Raw genomic sequence first — 22556 nt, 5'->3', positions numbered from 1 at the left:
GGGCTGAGCGAAAGAGAAGAAGAGGTGAGCTGAGAATGGAGAAGAGAGTGAGGGATTTGTCGAAGATTTTGGAAATGTTGCAAAAGATGGAAATGGACAGGGTGCTGATACCGATGTTCTTACGAGGGCAGTTCAATAAGTAATGCAACACATTTTTTTTCTGAAACAGGGGTTGTTTTATTCAGCATTGAAATACACCAGGTTATTCCCCAATCTTTTAGCTACACAACACTATTTTTCAACGTAATCTCCATTCAATGCTACGGCCTTACGCCACCTTGAAATGAGGGCCTGTATGCCTGCACGGTACCATTCCACTGGCCGATGTCGGAGCCAACGTCGTACTGCATCAATAACTTCTTCATCATCCGCGTAGTGCCACCCACGGATTGCGTCCTTCATTGGGCCAAACATATGGAAATCCGACGGTGCGAGATCGGGGCTGTAGGGTGCATGAGGAAGAACAGTCCACTGAAGTTTTGTGAGCTCCTCTCGGGTGCGAAGACTTGTGTGAGGTCTTGCGTTGTCATGAAGAAGGAGAAGTTCGTTCAGATTTTTGTGCCTACGAACACGCTGAAGTCGTTTCTTCAATTTCTGAAGAGTAGCACAATACACTTCAGAGTTGATCGTTTGACCATGGGGAAGGACATCGAACAGAATAACTCCTTCAGCGTCCCAGAAGACTGTAACCATGACTTTACCGGCTGAGGGTATGGCTTTAAACTTTTTCTTGGTAGGGGAGTGGGTGTGGCGCCACTCCATTGATTGCCGTTTTGTTTCAGGTTCCAAGTGATGAACCCATGTTTCATCGCCTGTAACAATCTTTGACAAGAAATTGTCACCCTCAGTCACATGACGAGCAAGCAATTCCGCACAGATGGTTCTCCTTTGCTCTTTATGGTGTTCGGATAGACAACGAGGGACCCAGCGGGAACAAACCTTTGAATATCCCAACTGGTGAACAATTGTGACAGCACTACCAACAGAGATGTCAAGTTGAGCACTGAGTTGTTTGATGGTGATCCGTCGATCATCTCGAACGAGTGTGTTCGCACGCTCCGCCATTGCAGAAGTCACAGCTGTGCACGGCCGGCCCGCACGCGGGAGATCAGACAGTCTTGCTTGACCTTGCGGCGGTGATGACACACGCTTTGCCCAACGACTCACCGTGCTTTTGTCCACTGCCAGATCACCGTAGACATTCTGCAAGCGCCTATGAATATCTGAGATGCCCTGGTTTTCCGCCAAAAGAAACTCGATCACTGCCCGTTGTTTGCAACGCACATCCGTTACAGACGCCATTTTAACAGCTCCGTACAGCGCTGCCACCTGTCGGAAATCAATGAAACTATACGAGACGAAGCGGGAATGTTTGAAAATATTCCACAAGAAATTTCCGGTTTTTTCAACCAAAATTGGCCGAGAAAAAAAATGTGTTGCATTACTTATTGAACTGCCCTCGTATATCTATTGTCGTGGAAATATGAATGCAGTAGGAGTGAAAGGAAGGTATAGTAGATACAATGGTAGTGAGAGATGAAAAGAAGAAGGAAGTCAAGAGAGGCAGAAGAGGAAGAAATGACGTAGACAAAAATGAAGGCGAAGGGGAAGAGGAACATGAAGCAAAGGAAATTGCAGTGCAGAGATCAGCATTAATAGGGAATTTTGTTATCGAGCTTACCCCTGAGAAAAAACAAGATCCAGTAAACGCGCTATGTGTTGGGAGGCAGAGTGATGAAAACGTTACAGCGAAGAAGAGAGACGCAGCAGAAAATGTAGTTAGTAAACATAAGCTTCTGCAGAAACGAAGATTTCTATACGCACAGTACCATGGGAGCAAGAGGTGACAGGAAATACTTCAGCGAAAATCTCAGCTGCTGTAAGAGGATCTACCAGCGAGTATTTGTGTAGAAAGAGGCAAGACCTCAAGGAAACATCTACTAAATGTTACTCGAAGCTGGCAGAGTCAACTAACAAATGTGTGGGAGACAAGACATTTGTAGAAAGCGCAAGAATTCTTTTGTTCACTGAACGAAACGAGACAGGAGAAACACGAGTGGAAGATAATGCTGACTCGAAGGAAAAGATGCCACCGCATATAGCTAAGCAACGAGAGAAGAAACCATCCAATGAACTGCAGTAATTAATAAGCAAGAAAGATCAATCGAGAAGGCCCATCTAATACGAGAGAACAATATATCTGGAGATTTTATTAAAGAGGCGAGGTTTTGCTATGTTCGGTCTTGACATTGTGTTCTAGTAAGCCATTTTCTACGTGTTACGTGTTATGTCACAGTATGAATTTTGTGTGATGCACGAATGTTCAAACATGGTTCCAGTGGCTCTCAGCACTATGGGATTTAGCGTCTGAGGTCATCAGTTCCCTAGAACTTAGACTGTAGCGCCTAGAACGTCTCGGCCACCCTAGGCCGGCTGCACGAATGTAGTTCAGTTAACTTAAGAGCGTACACTAAATTTAAGACATTGTCTCACCGACAGAGATGGGTGATTATTAGCTGGAGAACATCCTCATTGTTGAAGAGGAGTAGTACATTATCGATGCCAATGGTTCCCAATCTTTCTGAGTGCAGTCGGATATTGGCTAGTATTCACTCCCCTCCACCAACCATCAACAACATTAGCGCCTAACTAAACTTGACAACGAGAAAGAATTTTCTTTGAACGTTTTTATTTTTTTAATGATGGAAGACGATACTTAGTTTTCGTATGTCTCTTATTAAACCCCGAAATAATGATTCAATGGGGCAATTGGTTCCGCTTTATTCTAACAACATTTTATTTGTATTTATAGACAAATGAAGTTATTCTCAGTGCAACGCGAATGTTACCTGCAACTTCTTCCCAGAAAAGAAACTAATTATCCGCATTGATCGTAGATACTTATTACAAAATGTACTTTCCCAGCCCCACTCCTCTTCCTGGTGACATTTGCTTCACTCACACCCTGCAACCCAGTTTTAATATTAAACAAGTCACAGGGTGTACACTACATCTACGGCTTGTGGACCACTAGTTTCCTGGTCTTTTTGCCCCTAAAATGGTAGAAATTAGAAGACTTTAGGCTGCCAATGCTTTGCGTCTGACCACTTCAGCATAGTAATGTAGTAGCTAATACATAATTACTGCTGCGTTGTAATCTCAATTAGATCGTTTATTGCAGTGAAGTGAATAATGAAGCATTTCCTGGCCAATTGTGGGAACTACATACAACTGGGAGAAAGCATTTTCATGAGGTACTTAAGCATGTGTGTATCAATCTTACTGTCACAGATGGGTGATACAAAGTATATGTACAGTAGGTGGACCATGTCAGGAACAAGGACGAAGTTCATGCATTTGTTTTACAAGCTGTAACCTCCACCTCAATGTCTCATGCGTTAATGCTAGTATTTGAAATAAAAAATGTAATTATTGGTACCTTATGTAATCATCATTACAGTTTTTCGAAATAGTGATGATAATAATAATTATCGTTTGAAAATAACTCAGTTTCGAGACCCAAACACTACTGAATCTGTGGTGTCACCGCCAGACACCACACTTGCTAGGTGGTAGCTTTAAATCGGCCGCGGTCCATTAGTACGAGTCGGACCCGCGTGTCGCCACTGTCAGTACTTGAAGACCTAGCGCCACCACATGGCAGGTCTAGAAAGACGGACTAGCACTCGCCCCAGTTGTACGACGACTTTGCTAGCGACTACACTGACGAAGCCTTTCTCTCATTTGCCGAGAGACAGTTAGAATAGCCTTCAGCTAAGTCCATGACTACGACCTAGCAAGGCGCCATTAACCCTATCTGGAGAGAGTCTAATTTGTATCGTCAATAGCGATGTACCACAATGATGGAATAAAAGTTGAGTATTAACTTAGCTAAGTACTTTTCTTATGAGCATTCATTACTTATCCTGTTCCAGACTTCACGCCAGTCGGTGTGAGTTGACGCGTGCCCTTTCGGTAACCTCACCCTGTGTGTAGACTGTCTTGTCTAGACACAACAGAATCTCTTTTTTTTATCCCTTAGAAAATTTCGTTTTATCTGTGAGGAGGTAGATTACCCCAGGTTGAGAACCACTGATATATGCGCTGTAGTACCGCCAGCTGCTGGGGAGACCTGTTTGCAAACAAGCGGACGTGAGCCTACACAGCCGGTGATACTGCGCGAGACGCGGAGAAAATTGATAGTTGCCACGCCGCGCAGTGTTTGTAAATAAAGGCAGCAGGCCGCTCATTATGAACAGGGCATGGCCCACTGATTAAATCGACGGCAGGAATTGAAGAGAGGGAGTGAATACGTTAGCGTTTGTGGATCTGAATACAGTTCTGTAAATGGATGTTCCTGGCAGATTAAAACTGTGTGTCGGACCGAGACTGAAACTCGGGACCTTTGCCTTTCGTGGGCAAGTGCTCTACCAGATGAGTTATCCAAGTACGACTTACGACCCTACCTCAGAGATTTATTTTCTCCATTACTCGCCTCAAACCTTCTTTCCGGAATCTCATGTATGTAATTAGGTAACTACAGGAAATTCAACATAACAACAAATAATAACAAATAAGCGTGTGTGATGGTGAAACTTTGGGCATCCTTTGGTATCCGGAGTAGCAGGTCAGATTTATTGAAGATGGCCGATCCGATCTGGCGGTCATAGCTGTGGCATGTCACAGTGACGTCCTCGTGGGAGATCGAATTTTGGCCGGAAAGTAGGTCAATTGGGGTACCTCCATTAACCTACCCTTCTCCCTCCCCCCCCCCCTCCCGTCCTCTCCCCGCCCCTCCCTACCTGGGAGCCGGCCGCGGTGGCCATGCGGGGTTCTAGGCGCTACAGTCCGGAACCGCGGGACTGCTACGGTCGCAGGTTCGAATCCTGCCTCGGGCATGGATGTGTGTGCTGTCCTTAGGTTAGTTAGGTTTAAGTAGTTCTAAGTTGTAGGGGACTGATGACCTAAGATGTTAAGTCCCATAGTGCTCAGAGCCATTTGAGCCTACCTGGGAATTGGTGGGAAAAGGGCTCAGTCTGTGCTGGGCTGCTGGATAGGACAGATATAAGTATGCATTGTTTATTCAAACAACTTCAGTTGTCGTAGACAGTAGCTCCGTCTGGTATATTTACCATGAGGTCCAGAGTTGAACTGATCTGGTTCACAAAACCAGCACCAGAGACCTCTGTCGGCCCTCCCCTCACCCATCCCGTGATGTAATCCTAGACTGCGTTCTAGGCAAAAAATGACGGTAAAAGGACTCGGCCTGTGGCTAGCTGCTGGACTGGGAGGACGAATGTAATTGTCTACTGTGTGCAATGGAAGATATCTTTGTGCTGGAGAAGGAGGAGCATATTAGCTGTAATCATGCATCTGGGGACTGTTGCGATAGCAATAATATTTGGTGAAGAAGAATACGCTTCATGAGATAATGAAGATGGACTAAATTATGCTTCACAACTGACACTGATAAATGCGTGTGCTGTAACTGTAGACCATTCGATAAAAGTTCAGTCAGTCTTCCAAAGCATAAGGGGCAAGACATTCACTCCAGAGTTTGTGCACCCCGCTGGAAGAGAGGCAACGTGCGTAGCTCCCTGGGCTCAGAGTTTCCGCGTCGGCTTACAGCACGGCTATGCGGTAGCCGCAAGGCCACATGCTAAACATCTCCTGTCGTGTTGGAAATACCCGCAGCCCTCCTCCTTCCCATACCTGGTGCATGTATAACCTTTGTTATTGAACACGAACTGCTTCAGGAGTTATTACACCTGGTATTGCGGAATATTGTCACATACGTAATGAGGGCATCACAGGAACTAAATGTACTACTGCACAAAGAGAGAGAGAGAGAGAGAGACAGCCTTTCAGATGTTGCGAGGATATTTAAACAATTACACATTTTATTCTGAGGAATATCACGACTGGTACACTTGAAGACAGACTCTAAAAAGATTGCGACAAACTTGTGAAACCTCCCTGAGACTCTTCACTTGCTGTTGTGGGAAATAGATCCTGAAACCAATATCAGCTGCATTATTTGATTTTACACGCCAAAACGACGATACTTGGGAGTCGAAATGAATGTGTCTCTAACTCTAAACCGGATGCTCACAACTTTTCGAGTTTTAGCTGCTTGTTTGAAGACACTGCTAGAGAGAGCGAAAAATTTCTGAGTCCTACAGCTCCCGTTGCGTTCATTACTTTTCTGAAACGGTGAGTGGGCTTATATTCGCTGCTACTGGTGTCAGGGACGTTATTTTCTTCAATTCTCGAAGCACACACTACTGTCTAATCACAGGCGGGAAAACCAGAACAATTACTCAAATACACTCCTGGAAATTGAAATAAGAACACCGTGAATTCATTGTCCCAGGAAGGGGAAACTTTATTGACACATTCCTGGGGTCAGATACATCACATGATCACACTGACAGAACCACAGGCACATAGACACAGGCAACAGAGCATGCACAATGTCGGCACTAGTACAGTGTATATCCACCTTTCGCAGCAATGCAGGCTGCTATTCTCCCATGGAGACGATCGTAGAGATGCTGGATGTAGTCCTGTGGAACGGCTTGCCATGCCATTTCCACCTGGCGCCTCAGTTGGACCAGCGTTCGTACTGGACGTGCAGACCGCGTGAGACGACGCTTCACCCAGTCCCAAACATGCTCAATGGGGGACAGATCCGGAGATCTTGCTGGCCAGGGTAGTTGACTTACACCTTCTAGAGCACGTTGGGTGGCACGGGATACATGCGGACGTGCATTGTCCTGTTGGAACAGCAAGTTCCCTTGCCGGTCTAGGAATGGTAGAACGATGGGTTCGATGACGGTTTGGATGTACCGTGCACTATTCAGTGTCCCCTCGACGATCACCAGTGGTGTACGGCCAGTGTAGAAGATCGCTCCCCACACCATGATGGCGGGTGTTGGCCCTGTGTGCCTCGGTCGTATGCAGTCCTGATTGTGGCGCTCACCTGCATGGCGCCAAACACGCATACGACCATCATTGGCACCAAGGCAGAAGCGACTCTCATCGCTGAAGACGACACGTCTCCATTCGTCCCTCCATTCACGCCTGTCGCGACACCACTGGAGGCGGGCTGCACGATGTTGGGGTGTGAGCGGAAGACGGCCTAACGGTGTGCGGGACTGTAGCCCAGCTTCATGGAGACGGTTGCGAATGGTCCTCGCCGATACCCCACGAGCAACAGTGTCCCTAATTTGCTGGGAAGTGGCGGTGCGGTCCCCTACGGCACTGCGTATGATCCTACGGTCTTGGCGTGCATTCGTGCGTCGCTGCGGTCCGGTCCCAGGTCGACGGGCACGTGCACCTTCCACCGACCACTGGCGACAACATCGATGTACTGTGGAGACCTCACGCCCCACGTGTTGAGCAATTCGGCGGTACGTCCACCCGGCCTCCCGCATGCCCACTATACGCCCTCGCTCAAAGTCCGTCAACTGCACATACGGTTCACGTCCACGCTGTCGCGGCATGCTACCAGTGTTAAAGACTGCGATGGAGCTCCGTATGCCACGGCAAACTGGCTGACACTGACGGCGGCGGTGCACAAATGCTGCGCAGCTAGCGCCATTCGACGGCCAACACCGCGGTTCATGGTGTGTCCGCTGTGGCGTGCGTGTGATCATTGCTTGTACAGCCCTCTCGCAGTGTCCGGAGCAAGTATGGTGGGTCTGACACACCGGTGTCAATGTGTTCTTTTTTTCATTTCCAGGAGTGTAGAATTTGAAGTACTGCCTTACAGAGGAGAAAAATGGCTGGAATTTTCGGTGAATTTTCGATGTCCTACAGCTTTTGGTCTGGAGGTGCTCTAAAGCCACAATGGCCGAGGAGGTGGATGGTAAGCTTGGACGTGTGTCTGAACTCTCAAACAAAGAAGATATCATGTTACTCACAGAACTTTCTGTAGATAACTTTCCCCCGTCTTGTTCGAACCAGTCTGCAGAGGCTCCTGTGCCCTGCACAAAGAATAGCTTGTGAATGGAGCATTCTGATAGGGTCTTACTGAATTTACTCGCCAAACTGTTACTGTTGCCGGTGTGGAAGCACCGTCCACCATCTTCTGCAGATAAGACTTTCAAAGGCAACACTATTTTGTGGCCGGCCGGGGTGGCCGATCCGTTCTAGGCGCTACAGTCTGGAACCGCGCCACCGCTACGGTCGCAGGTTCGAATCCTGCCTCGGGCATGGATATGTGTGATGTCCATAGGTTAGTTAGGTTTAAGTAGTTCTAAGTTGTAGGGGACTGATGACCTTAGAAGTTAAGTCCCATAGTGCTCAGAGCCATTTGAACCATTTTTGAACTATTTTGTACAGGTCGGGAAAAACATACATCAGTCATATTACACTGACAGTTAAACCCTGTAAAAGTGCTCCACAGATAATGAAATATGGAAAGTATCGCCAAAGACACTTCCTCAATTACGCTGCTCTGCTACTGTCGAGGAAAGCTTGAATTTTTTTTCAGTGCAAAACCCGACAGACTGCTGTTGCTACTGGTGTGGGAGCACTGTCCGCCATTTTCTGTAGAGGAGACTTTCAGGTGAAAAATATTTAGTACAGACTGAAAAAAAAATACAGCAGCCATATTGCACCGGCAGTTACCATATGCAAACGTGGTCTACAGATCATGAAATACAGAGAGACACTTGCTCAACTATACTGCTCTGCTACAGTCGAGGAAAGCTTGAATTTTTTTTCAGCTTGAAACCGATCTCCAGCCGGGCATATATCTTTACTAACCATATCGATTTAGTAAACACAATTCGTATCCTGCACAATACAAAATCATCACTTCTGCATCCTGTATGTAGCTGTCGACCAGCAGACACTCGTACGTACACTGCAAGGACAGACAGATCTCAAAAATAAAAATAAAAAAGAAAAGAGTAGAAAGAACGTGAGCACAAGCACCGTGTATCGTCCTCACAGTACTAGATGTTTCCCTCGAGGTCGGTCGGCCATCCACTACGGCCATACGTCACGAGTCAACTGCCCCCACACGCACACTGGACCGACGATCGATCAGAGCCCGCTCCACGGAAAGCAGTCACTCCCTGAAGGCTGGGCTGGTTCCCCTCGTCACAAAGGCGCTACTGTTTCCGGCCCTAACCTCTTTGCTTGCTTGCATACTGCCATGCTTTCCACATCCATCTCCATACTCTGGGATTACAAGAACACTTTTTTTTTCACATGGTTTGCCAGAATGTCTTACAATAAGTCCAGTGAAACTGTCAGAAAAATAGCCTGTACCTTGCAAAAGGTGGGGTAGAAGATTTTATTTTTTTAACTCGTTCATATTGTTGGAAAGGTTAGAAAACCAAGTTTTGCCAACAAAATGTCTCTTGGGAAAACTTTCTGCAGTCAAAGAACTTCGAAAATTTCGGACTTTTTTCAGTTTATTCAAAATATCTCAGTTTCATTTGCTCCTATCGCTTTGACGTCTATTTTCTTTTTTAAAGAGCACAAAATTCTCTACAAATTTGATTCTTACCATTTTTTTCTACTCCCAGTATCTAAGGCGCTACAGCGCGTCAAAAAATACCAATTTTTCAAATTTCGAGCAAAGAATAGTTGGTGACAATTTCCACGATGTAAAGTTCCCTAGAAAAGATAAAGTTGTGACTCTCCTTTCTGCGTTCAATTCTGTAAAAGCTGGGAGCACTAAAAGTACTCCTGTTCATCCTTTAACTCTTTTCCAAAGGATTTGTTTAATGAAACAAAGTGAAGAAGAGTTAAAAGCCTTTCTGAAATATGAACTTGCTCCTTACCCAATGTCCGTATTCTCAGAAAAAGGCATGCGAAAAGGAACAAAATCTTCATTCTGCAATGCCTTCGTTCCAGTGGAAGATGTGAAGTCAGGTGGAGCGAGTAAATTTTTTGTCATTGATGGAGGTTACCTTATCCACAAAGTGACTTGGACTCGAAATTTTTGCTTCAAGTCAATAGCCCAAAGCTATGTTTCTTACCTGCAACGTCATTTTGGATCTCAATTTGCTACTGTATTTGATGGGTATCCATGTGAGGGAGACAAATGTAGCACAAAGTGTGCTGAGAGGATTCGTAGGTCCAAACAACATTCTTCGGTTGACGTTGTGGTTGAATCAGAGATGGTGAACCAAGTCCCTGAGGACAAGTTCTTGTACAACGAACGAAACAAGATGCGTTTGATCACACTTCTTAAAATGGAATTTCTGGAGTGTAGTATTGAAGTGCACCAGGCACAAGAAGATGCTGACGATATAATTGTAACATCTGCCATTGCAAGAACCAAAGATTTTGGAAGTGTTGTCATTGTAGGAGAAGAAGTTGACCTGGTTGTGCTCATGACCGGTTTGGGGCAAGGCATTGAAAACTTATTTTTCTTAAAACCAGGAAGAGGAAATGCAGAAGACAAGTGGTTTTCCACTGAATTTTACAAGTTTGACAGTGAATATATTCTGTTCACTCACGCCTTTAGCGGATGTGATACATCTGCTTTTTTTGATCAAGGAAAATTAAGTGCTGCAATATTGTTGCGAAAAATGAACACCTAACCTCAGCGCTTTGCACGCTCAATAAACCACGTGCTACCCGTGAAGAAATAATAACTGCAGGAGAACAGGTTACTATCGCATTGTATGGTGGAGGTGTCAGTAGTTCCCACACACTATACCATTTGCGGTACCAGCTACTCGCCAAGTCTGCCACAAAAAGCAAACTGAATCTTGCACGGTTGCCACCTACACAAGATGCTGCACAACATCATTCGTTGCGGACTTACCAAATAGTCCAAAGTTGGATGGGAAACTGGGAACCTCCTGAGAAATGGGGCTGGAATCACAGTGACCACGGTCCAATACCCGTTATAATGAGCCAAGATCCAGCACCTGAAGCACTTCTTCACATTGTTTCATGCCCATGCAAGCTGAACTGTCGCGGAGCGTGCTCCTGCAGAAAAGTGGGTTTGTAATGTTCGTCAATTTGCAAGAAATGTATTGGGGTCAACTGTGAAAAGGTGCCAAAATTTTTATATGAAGACAGTGAAGAAGATGTTATGGAGGATGTTGAGGAAACCACTGACGAAACCAACGAACTTGCTGAGGCTGACTCGCTATTTAAAGAAGAGGTCAATCTGGAATCAGCTCTAGGTAGAGACCCTGAATCCGTAACTCAAGGTATTTCTGGTGACACTGAGGAACCTGGCCCATAAAAACGTTGGAAGTGATGCTCATATCTGTCTCAAGTGCGCTTAAGTGCAATATTACAAGTATTACACACCCAGAACTGTCAACATTTTTTTTAGTAACTGACAATGCATTTTAATTGTAATAAAGCTATTTATTTTTAATGTCAACTGTGTGGCTTTTACACAAAAGAATAATTACCTACCTAATAATGTTGCCTATTGCAGCTAATAAAAGTTCAGTTTCCTGAGACAATTTATTGTGTGTGCGTTTGTATGTGTGTGTGTGCGCGTGTGTATGTGTGCGTGTGCGTGTGCGTGTGCGTGTGCGTGTGCGTGTGCGTGTGTGTGTGTGTTTTTACTGACTGGTTTGATGCGGCCCGCCATGAATTCATTTCCTGTGCTAACCTCTTCATCTCAGAGTAGCACTTGCAACCTACATCCTCAATTATTTGCTTGACGTATTCCAATCTCTGTCTTCCTCTAGAGTTTTTGCCCTCTACAGCTCCCTCTAGTACCATGGAAGTCATTCCCTCATGTCTTAGCAGATGTCCTATCATCCTGTCCCTTCTCCTTATCAGTGTTTTCCACATATTCCTTTCCTCTCCGATTCTGCGTAGAGCCTCCTCATTCCTTACCTTATCAGTCCACCTAATTTTCAACATTCGTCTATAGCACCACATCTCAAATGCTTCGATTCTCTTCTGTTCCGATTTTCCCACAGTCCATGTTTCACTACCATACAATGCTGTACTCCAGACGTACATCCTCAGAAATTTCTTCCTCAAATTAAGGCCGGTATTTGATATTAGTAGACTTCTTCTGGCCAGAAATGCCTTTTTTTGCCATAGCAAGTCTGCTTTTGATGTCCTCCTTGCTCCGTCCGTCATTGATTATTTTACTGCCTAGGTAGCAGAATTCCTTAACTTCATTCACTTCGTCACCATCAATCCTGATGTTAAGTTTCTCGCTGTTCTCATTTCTACTACTTCTCATTACCTTCGTCTTTCTCCGATTTACTCTCAAACCATACTGTGTACTCATTAGACTGTTCATTCCGTCCAGCAGATCATTTAACTCTTCTTCACTTTCACTCAGGATAGCAATGTCATCAGCGAATCGTATCATTGATATCCTTTCACCTTGTATTTTAATTCCACTCCTGAACCTTTCTTTTATTTCCATCATTGCTTCCTCGATGTACAGATTGAAGAGTAGGGGCGAAAGGCTACAGCCTTGTCTTACACCCTTCTTAATACGAGCACTTCGTTCTTGATCGTCCACTCTTATTATTCCCTCTTGGTTGTTGTACGTATTGTATATGACCCGTCTCTCCCTATAGCTTACCTCTACTTTTTTCAGAATCTCGAACAGCTTGCACCATTTTATATTGTCGAACGCTTTTTCCAGGTCGACAAATCCTATGAAAGTGTCTTGATTTTTCTTTAGCCTTGCTTCCATTATTAGCCGTAACGTCAGAATTGCCTCTATCGTCCCTTTACTTTCCCTAAAGCCAAACTGATCGTCACCTAGCGCATCCTCAATTTTCTTTTCCTTTCTTCTGTATATTATTCTTGTAAGCAGCTTCGATGCATGAGCTGTTAAGCTGATTGTGCGATAATTCTCGCACTTGTCAGCTCTTGCCGTCTTCGGAATTGTGTGGATGATGCTTTTCCGAAAGTCAGATGGTATATCGCCAGACTCATATATTCTACACACCAACGTGATTAGTCGTTTTGTTGCCACTTCCCCCAATGATTTTAGAAATTATGATGGAATGTTATCTATCCCTTCTGCCTTATTTGACCGTAAGTCCTCCAAAGCTCTTTTAAATTCCGATTCTAATACTGGATCCCCTATCTCTTCTAAATCGACTCCTGTTTCTTCTTCTATCACATCAGACAAATCTTCACCCTCATAGAGGCTTTCAATGTATTCTTTCCACCTATCTGCTCTCTCCTCTGCATTTAACAGTGGAATTCCCGTTGCACTCTTAATGTTACCACCGTTGCTTTTAATGTCACCAAAGGTTGTTTTGACTTTCCTGTATGATGAGTCTGTCCTTCCGACAATCATATCTTTTTCGATGTCTTCACATTTTCCCTGCAGCCATTTCGTCTTAGCTTCCCTGCACTTCCTATTTTTTTCATTCCTCAGCGACTTGTATTTCTGTATTCCTGATTTTCCCGGAACATGTTTGTACTTCCTCGTTTCATCAATCAACTGAAGTATTTCTTCTGTTACCCATGGTTTCTTCGCAGCTACCTTCTTTGTACCTATGTTTTCCTTCGCAACTTCTGTGATGGCCCTTTTTAGAGATGTCCATTCCTCTTCAACTGTACTGCCTACTGCGCTATTCCTTATTGCTGTATCTATAGCGTTAGAGAACTTCAAAGGTATCTCGTCATTCCTTAGTACTTCCGTATCCCACTTCTTTGCGTATTGATTCTTCTTGACTAATGTCTTGAACTTCAGCCTACTCTTCATCACTACTATATTGTGATCGGAGTCTATATCTGCTCCTGGGTACGCCTTACAATCCAGTATCTGATTTCGGAATCTCTGTCTGACCATGATGTAATCTAATTGAAATCTTCCCGTATCTCCCGGCCTCTTCGAAGTATACCTCCTCCTCTTGTGATTCTTGAACAGGGTATTCGCTATTACTAGCTGAAACTTGTTACAGAACTCAATTAGTCTTTCTCCTCTTTCATTCCTTGTCCCAAGCCCATATTCTCCTGTAACGTTTTCTTCTACTCCTTCCCCTGCAACTGCATTCCAGTCGCCCATGACTATTAGATTTTCGTCCCCCTTTACGTACTGCATTACCCTTTCAATATCCTCATACACTTTCTCTATCAGTTCATCTTCAGCTTGCGACGTCGGCATGTATACCTGAACTATCGTTGTCGGTGTTGGTCTGCTGTCGATTCTGATTAGAACAACCCGGTCACTGAACTGTTCACAGTAACACACCCTCTGCCCCACCTTCCTATTCATAACGAATCCTACACCTGTTATACCATTTTCTGCTGCTGTTGAAATTACCCGATACTCATCTGACCAGAAATCCTTGTCTTCCTTCCACTTCACTTCACTGACCCCTACTATATCTAGATTGAGCCTTTGCATTTCCCTTTTCAGATTTTCTAGTTTCCCTACCACGTTCAAGCTTCTGACATTTCACGCCCCGACTCGTAGAACGTTATCCATTCGTTGATTATTCAATCTTTTTCTCATGGTAACCTCCCCCTTGGCAGTTCCCTCCCAGAGATCCGAATGGGGGACTATTCCGGAATCTTTTGCCAATGGAGAGATCATCACGACACTTCTTCAATTACAGGCCACATGTCCTGTGGATACACGTTACGTGTCTTTAATGTAGTGGTTTCCATTGCCTTCTGCATCCTCATGTCGTTGATCATTGCTGATTCTTCCGCCTTTAGGGGCAATTTCCCACCCCTAGGACAAGAGAGTGCCCTGAACCTCTATCCGCTCCTCCGCCCTCTTTGACAAGGCCGTTGGCAGAATGAGGCTGACTTCTTATGCCGGAAGTCTTCGGCCGCCAATGCTGATTATTTATCAAAATGTAGACAGTGGCGTGGATCGAGCCCGGGACCGAAGACATTTTGATTATGAATCAAAGACGCCACCCCTAGACCACAAACAACAACGCAGGACCGCCTCTTGCAACTGGTAGTATAGTCTGTGGGATATGGTCCTCCTACAACAATTAGGGGCATGACATTTTACACTGGTCTGTGCAGGTGATTAAGTGGAAAAATTGGAAATTTGTGGTAAGGTTTTATGGGACCAAACTGCAGAGGTCATCGGTCCCTAAGCTTACACACTACTTAATCTAACTTAAACTAACTTACGCTAAGGACGACACACACACCCCGAGGAGTATGGATGTAGATGTAGATGTAGATGGCAAGAAGTCGGCTTGCCGAAATATCGCGCATTTTGGACGACGCTACTCGGCTGAATACCCGAGAAATTTTCAAGATTTCTGTACGCCGGGAAAACCTCAGATCACACATAAAGTCTATTGAATTGGCGCGTTAGGTAGTGAAAATCTCGAGGTCCATAATGCTCCAACACGTTTTCAAATAGAGAGAGGTCTGGCAGCATTGTTGGCCAAAGCTGGGTCTTGCATGCATGAAGATCAACAATAGAAGCTCTCCCCCTGTGTGGGCCGACATGATCTTGTTGAACTGTAAGCACAGGATAGCTTTCTATGATGGGCAACAAAATGGGGCGTAGAATATAGTCGAGGTACTGCTGTTCTATAAGGCTGCCGCAGATGACAGCCAAAATGGTCCTGTTACGAAAAGAAACGTCATCCCTGACCGTCACTCCTTGCTGTCGCGCTGTATGGTGGGCGACTGTTAGTTTGGCAACCTACTGCTCTCTGGGGCGCCTCCAGCCGCGTCTTCGCCGATCAACTGGTCTCAATTCGAAGCTGGAGTCAGCACTGAAAATTCCCAGCAGTGAATTAGATTCCCGTGCGAATATGTGTCTGGAGACGGCCCGGACAGTGGTGGTATATCAACCTGACTGTCCCCTTCCATACGACCCGACAACCAGAAGCCATTTCTTTTCATAGCATGACTCCTCTGGTTGTCATCTGCGGCGCCCTTACTGCACAATGATATCTAGATGGCACTCCATCCTGGACTTACATTTCAGTAAGGTAATGCCTGCACACAGATGGTGAGAGTCGCCATTCCTGCTTGCCAAACCCTACCTCGTCCAGCAAGGTCGTCGCGTGACCCCCCTAGAACGTTTGGAGCATTATGGGCAAGGCCCTGCAACCAGCTCGAGATTTCGACGATCTAACACGACAGTTGGACAAAACTGGGCACAAAATCCCCCAATAGGACATGAACATTTCTGTTAATCTGTGCTAAGCCGAATAACTGCTTGCGTAAAAGCCAGATGTGGACCATCGTGTAGTTGACATGATGAATTTCTGAAGCTCTTGCTCTTGAAAAATTCATCTAGAATTTCTGAAACTCTAATCATTTGCTTGACTGTGCGTTAACATTTAAATTTTACGCCAATTCTCTACACAATTCACAATATATTTCCATCTTGCGATAACAAATAATTGATTCAAATATATAAAAGCTAAGCAAGTATAGTATCAAATATAAATGGCTGTTGTTGTTGTGGTCTTCAGTCCCGAGACTGGTTTAATGCAGCTCTCCATGCTACTCTATCCTGTGCAAGCTTCTTCATCTCCTAGTACCTACTGCAACCTACATCCTTCTGAATCTGCTTAGTGTATTCATCTCTTGGTCTCCCCCTAAGATTTTTACCCTCCACGCTGCCCTCCAATACTAAATTGGTGATCCCTTGATGCCTCAGAACATGTCCTACCAACCGGTCCCTTCTTCTGGTCAAGTTGTGCCACAAACTTCTCTTCTCCCCAATCCTATTCAATACTTCCTCATTAGTTATGTGATCTACCCATCTAATCTTCAGCATTCTTCTGTAGCACCACATTTCGAAAGCTTCTATTCTCTTCTTTTCCAAACTACTTACCGTCCATGTTTCACTTCCATACATGGCTACACTCCATACAAATACTTTCAGAAATGACTTCCTGACACTTAAATCTATACTTGATGTTAACAAATTTCTCTTCTTCAGAAACGCTTTCCTTGCCATTGCTAGTCTACATTTTATATCCTCTCTACTTCGACCATCATCAGTTATTTTGCTCCCCAAATAGCAAAACTCCTTTACTACTTTAAGTGTCTCATTTCCTAATCTAATACCCTCAACATCACCCGACTTAATTCGACTACATTCCATTATCCTCGTTTTGCTTTTGTTGATGTTCATCTTATATCCTCCCTTCAAGATACCATCCATTCCGTTCAACTGCTCTTCCAAGTCCTTTGCTGTCTCTGACAGAATTACAATGTCATCGGCGAACCTCAAAGATTTTATTTCTTCTCCATGGATTTTAATACCTACTCCGAATTTTGCTTTTGTTTCCTTTACTGCTTGCTCAATATACAGATTGAATAACATCGGGGAGAGGCTACAACCCTGTCTTACTTCCTTCCCAACCACTGCTTCCCTTTCATGCCCCTCGACTCTTATAACTGCCATCTGGTTTCTGTACAAATTGTAAATAGCCTTTCGCTCCCTATATTTTACCCCTGCCACCTTTAGAATTTGAAAGAGAGTATTCCAGTCAACATTGTCGAAAGCTTTCTCTAAGTCTACAAATGCTAGAAACGTAGGTTTGCCTTTCCTTAATCTATTCTCTAAGATAAGTCGTAAGGTCAGTATTGCCTCACGTGTTCCAGTATTTCTACGGAATCCAAACTGATCTTCCCCGAGGTCTGCTTCTACTAGTTTTTCCATTCGTCTGTAAAGAATTCGTGTTAGTATTTTGCAGCTGTGGCTCATTAAACTGATTGTTCGGTAATTTTCACATCTATCAACACCTGATTTCTTTGGGATTGGAATTATTATATTCTTCTTGAAGTCTGAGGGTATTTCGCCTGTTTCATACATCTTGCTCACCAGATGGTAGAGTTTTGTCAGAACTGGCTCTCCCAAGGCCGTCAGTAGTTCCAATGGAATGTTGTCTACTCCGGGGGCCTTGTTTCGACTCAGGTCTTTCAGTGCTCTGTCAAACTCTTCACGCAGTATCGTATCTCCCATTTCATCTTCATCTACATCCTCTTCCATTTCCATAATATTGTCCTCAAGTACATCGCCCTTGTATAGACCCTCTATATACTCCTTCCACCTTTCTGCTTTCCCTTCTTTGCTTAGAACTGGGTTTCCATCTGAGCTCTTGATGTTCATACAAGTGTTTCTCTTATCTCCAAAGGTCTCTTTAATTTTCCTGTAGGCCGTATCTATCTTACCCCTAGTGAGATAAGCCTCTACATCCTTACATTTGTCATCTAGCCATCCCTGCTTAGCCATTTTGCACTTCCTGTCGGTCTCATTTTTGAGACGTTTGTATTGCTTTTTGCCTGCTTCATTTACTGCATTTTTAAATTTTCTCCTTTCATCAATTAAATTCAATATTTCTTCTGTTACCCAAGGATTTCTAATAGCCCTCGTCTTTTTACCTACTTGATCCTCTGCTGCCTTCACTACTTCATCCCTCAAAGCTACCCATTCTTCTTCTACTGTATTTCTTTCCCCCATTCCTGTCAATTGTTCCCTTATGCTCTCCCTGAAACTCTCTACAACCTCTGGTTCTTTCAGTTTATCCAGGTCCCATCTCCTTAAATTCCCACCTTTTTGCAGTTTCTTCAGTTTTAATCTACAGGTCATAACCAATAGATTGTGGTCAGAGTCCACATCTGCCCCTGGAAATGTCTTACAATTTAAAACCTGGTTCCTAAATCTCTGTCTTAGCATTATATAATCTATCTGATACCTTTTAGTATCTCCAGGGTTCTTCCATGTATACAACCTTCTATCATGATTCTTAAACCAAGTGTTAGCTATGATTAAGTTGTGCTCTGTGCAAAATTCTACCAGGCGGCTTCCTCTTTCATTTCTTAGCCCCAATCCATATTCACCTACTACGTTTCCTTCTCTCCCTTTTCCTACGCTCGAATTCCAGTCACCCATGACTATTAAATTTTCGTCTCCCTTCACTATCTGAATAATTTCTTTTATTTCTTTTGTGGCGGCGTTCGTAGCGACAAACACTTCGCTGTAGAAACGGCTTACGAAGTCACCGCCCCACTTTTAATAGCGGGCCGACCGGTCCGCTGGAACAGTGAACAGAAAGATGAAATCCCAAACACTCTGATTAAATAAAAGTCGGTACTTATCTTTATTAACGAAGATACAGAAACACAGTAGTGAACTCCGTGTCTACAGAAATCTGTCTAGTTCGAGTCGGAGCGGCTAGGTCAGCATCGGCTGACGACAAACAACTCTGCTGCGATGAACACACAACTGACTAGCAAGTACACAAATCGGTGGCGAGTATACAACTGAGCGGCGAATACAGAACTGTCCTAGCGCTCGCGACTCCAGCGCTTAAGAAGCCAGAAGCCAGCGGTGGCGCGCGCAGATTTGCGGCGATTTCCTGTATCGCTGGCGCTGCTTATGCGGACGGCGTCCGGACTTTGATGCTGCCAACCTTTTGGCAGCGGACTCGGTTGGCATTACTGGCTAGGATATAACAATTTCATCATACATTTCTTCAATTTCTTCGTCATCTGCAGAGCTAGTGGGCATATAAACTTGTACTACTGTAGTAGGTGTGGGCTTCGTATCTATCTTGGCCACAATAATGCGTTCACTATGCTGTTTGTAGTAGCTTACCCGCATTCCTATTTTCCTATTCATTATTAAACCTACTCCTGCAGTACCCCTATTTGACTTTGTGTTTATAACCCTGTAGTCACCTGACCAGAAGTCTTGTTCCTCCTGCCACCGAACTTCACTAATTCCCACTATATCTGACTTTGACCTATCCATTTCCCTTTTTAAATTTTCTAACCTACCTGCCCGATTAAGGGATCTGACATTCCACGCTCCGATCCGTAGAACGCCAGTTTTCTTTCTCCTGATAACGACATCCTCTTGAGTAGTCCCCGCCCGGAGATCCGAATGGGGGACTATTTTACCTCTGGAATATTTTACCCAAGAGGACGCCATCATCATTTAATCATACAGTAAAGCTGCATGCCCTCGGGAAAAATTACGGCCGTAGTTTCCCCTTGCTTTCAGCCGTTCGCAGTACCAGCACAGCAAGGCCGTTTTGGTTATTGTTACAAGGCCATATCAGTCAATCATCCAGACTGTTGCCCTTGCAACTACTGAAAAGGCTGCTGCCCCTCTTCAGGAACCACACGTTTGTCTGGCCTCTCAACAGATACCCCTCCGTTGTGGTTGTACCTACGGTACGGCTACCTGTATCGCTGAGGCACGCAAGCCTCCCCACCAACGGCAAGGTCCATGGTTCATGGGGGGGGGGGGGGGGGGTATAAATGGCTATAATATAAAATGTACAATTTTTGTATAAGTTCAAATTCGCCCCACGGCTTTCCTCTGCACAACTAAATGTAGTTCATTTAATCTCCAAAACGCAGCTGGACATTGCTCACTTTTGGAAATAGTGGAATTGGGCATTATCTTATCACTATAGATGCTGTTGAGCATTTAAATAATTGAAGTAAAATATTGACAAATATTTCTGCTACAGATGAGTAATGTGTGCACATCAGAGGTATGACAGATAGTGCATAGCAACTGACAAGATGCTAGCAACAGATTTTTACCCTATATACTAGTGCAGTGGCTATCCTATGCTGTGAAGAGAGCACAAAACATTATAAGACTATAGTTGACTCTGTAACATGTAATTTACGCCACAATACAAGTGACAAATAAAAAAAATTAGCTTGGGAAGACACACTGTAATAAGCGTAACACATATGGAAATCATTCGTAGACAACATATTTATGGAAATAGATGACTAATTAGAACTCAAAACGCATCAACATTTTCAGAATAAAAAAAGAAAATTACCTGTTGTTGGCACAGAAAATGGAAGTGCACTTTGCTTAAGTCAACCCAGTTACTCAAAGTAGTTTTTCTCTTGAAAGTTTGTAAAACATGTTAAAATAGGTGTAGAAAATCTATCGACAGAAGACCTACTCAAGATTTTTATACATATCGTTTAATTTTTGTGCAATATATGTATTAACCTATAATATCTCCCAGAATATACCTATGTAAGCTATAAGTTACGAGTGTGCGCATTTATGATGTTGCTGCCTCAGGTCGCACTCCTGAAGAACACCTCAGCAATCAATCTTCACAAACTGCTTCAAGTGTTGTCTGCAGCTGCTCTCAAATGTAGAAGAGACACGTGTGTTTTTTCAGACTGAACTTTAGTACTTAAGACATCTCATTAATGGCCAGGGCGTTCACCCATTACAAACACATTTGCTTGCTGTCTGTGGCCTTGCACCTCCACACAGTGTGCGAGAATTACAGTCTGTGGTAGAGAAGCTCACGTATTACATACGGTTTATTCCCAACGCCGCTCAAGTCACAGCTCTCTGGCATCGTTTGCGCAGGAAAAACGTTCCGTTTGTCTGCTCGCAAGTGCCAGACTGATTTGCAGAAGCTGAAACATACTCTGCTTCGTAACAGATACATTGTTCACTTCGATCCACACAAACCAGTCGTATGTCCGCCGCTCGTGGTCTCGCGGTAGCGTTCTCGCTTCCCGAGCACGGGGTCCCGGGTTCGATTCCCGGCGGGGTCAGGGATTTTCACCTGCCTCGAGATGACTGGGTGTTTGTGTTGTCCTCATCATTTCATCATCATCCAGGAAAGTGGCGAAATTGGATTGAGCAAAGGTTGGGAAATTGTACGGGCGTTGATAACCACGCAGTTGAGCGCCCCACAAACTAAACATCATCATCATCATCACAAACCAGTCGTCTTGGCTGTGGACGCGTACTCTTACGTCATCGGGGAAGTTTTGTCACATAGTGCGGTTCTGTTGGCAGGCCGACGGCCTCCGCTTCTAAGTGGTTCAAGAAAGCTCAATGCAATTCTTTGCATATTGAAAAGGAGGCTCTCGCCAATGTCTATAGTGTCACTAAGTTTCACCAGTATGTTTCTGGCAAAAAATTTTACTTGGTGATCGATCATAAACCTCTACAATCTTTGCTTAGCCCTTCTCAGTTAGTGCCAGCTTACACAATGCAGAAGCTGCAACGGTGGGCTCTTCTGCTGTCAAAATCGACCCACATCTAAGCATGCCAACACAGATGCTCTTTCTCACATCCCTGTTGGGCTGAACTCGCATTCGACGAGTCCTCTACTTCTTATTGCTGCATTGACGCACGGAACACAGATGTTTTGCACAGCCTCCTGCTTCATCACCCGAAAATTACCCAGGCCACAGCAGCGGATCCTGATTCGGAGATTTTGTTGCACTACATTCCCCCCATGAACCATGGACCCTGCCGTTGGTGGGGAGGCTTGCGTGCCTCAGCGATACAGATAGCCGTACCGTAGGTACAACCACAACGGAGGGGTATCTGTTGAGAGGCCAGACAAACGTGTGGTTCCTGAAGAGGGGCAGCAGCCTTTTCAGTAGTTGCAAGACCAACAGTCTGGATGATTGACTGATATGGCCTTGTAACAATAACCAAAACGGCCTTGCTGTGCTGGTACTGCGAACGGCTGAAAGCAAGGGGAAACTACGGCCGTAATTTTTCCCGAGGGCATGCAGCTTTACTGTATGATTAAATGATGATGGCGTCCTCTTGGGTAAAATATTCCGGAGGTAAAATAGTCCCCCATTCGGATCTCCGGGCGGGGACTACTCAAGAGGATGTC

General features: G+C 44.6%; 1 protein-coding gene across 1 annotated transcript in view; it reads right to left on the bottom strand.

The window, feature by feature from the left end:
- Positions 1-22556, bottom strand: part of LOC126095333 (zinc finger protein GLI4-like) — a 139133-nt gene that overhangs the window by 46085 nt on the left and 70492 nt on the right. The window lies entirely within an intron of this gene.

Source organism: Schistocerca cancellata, chromosome 8 (genome assembly GCF_023864275.1).
Source record: "Schistocerca cancellata isolate TAMUIC-IGC-003103 chromosome 8, iqSchCanc2.1, whole genome shotgun sequence".
Lineage (NCBI taxonomy): Eukaryota > Metazoa > Arthropoda > Insecta > Orthoptera > Acrididae > Schistocerca > Schistocerca cancellata.
Note: the sequence above shows the minus strand (reverse complement) of the source record. Positions and strands in the feature narration are given on the sequence as shown.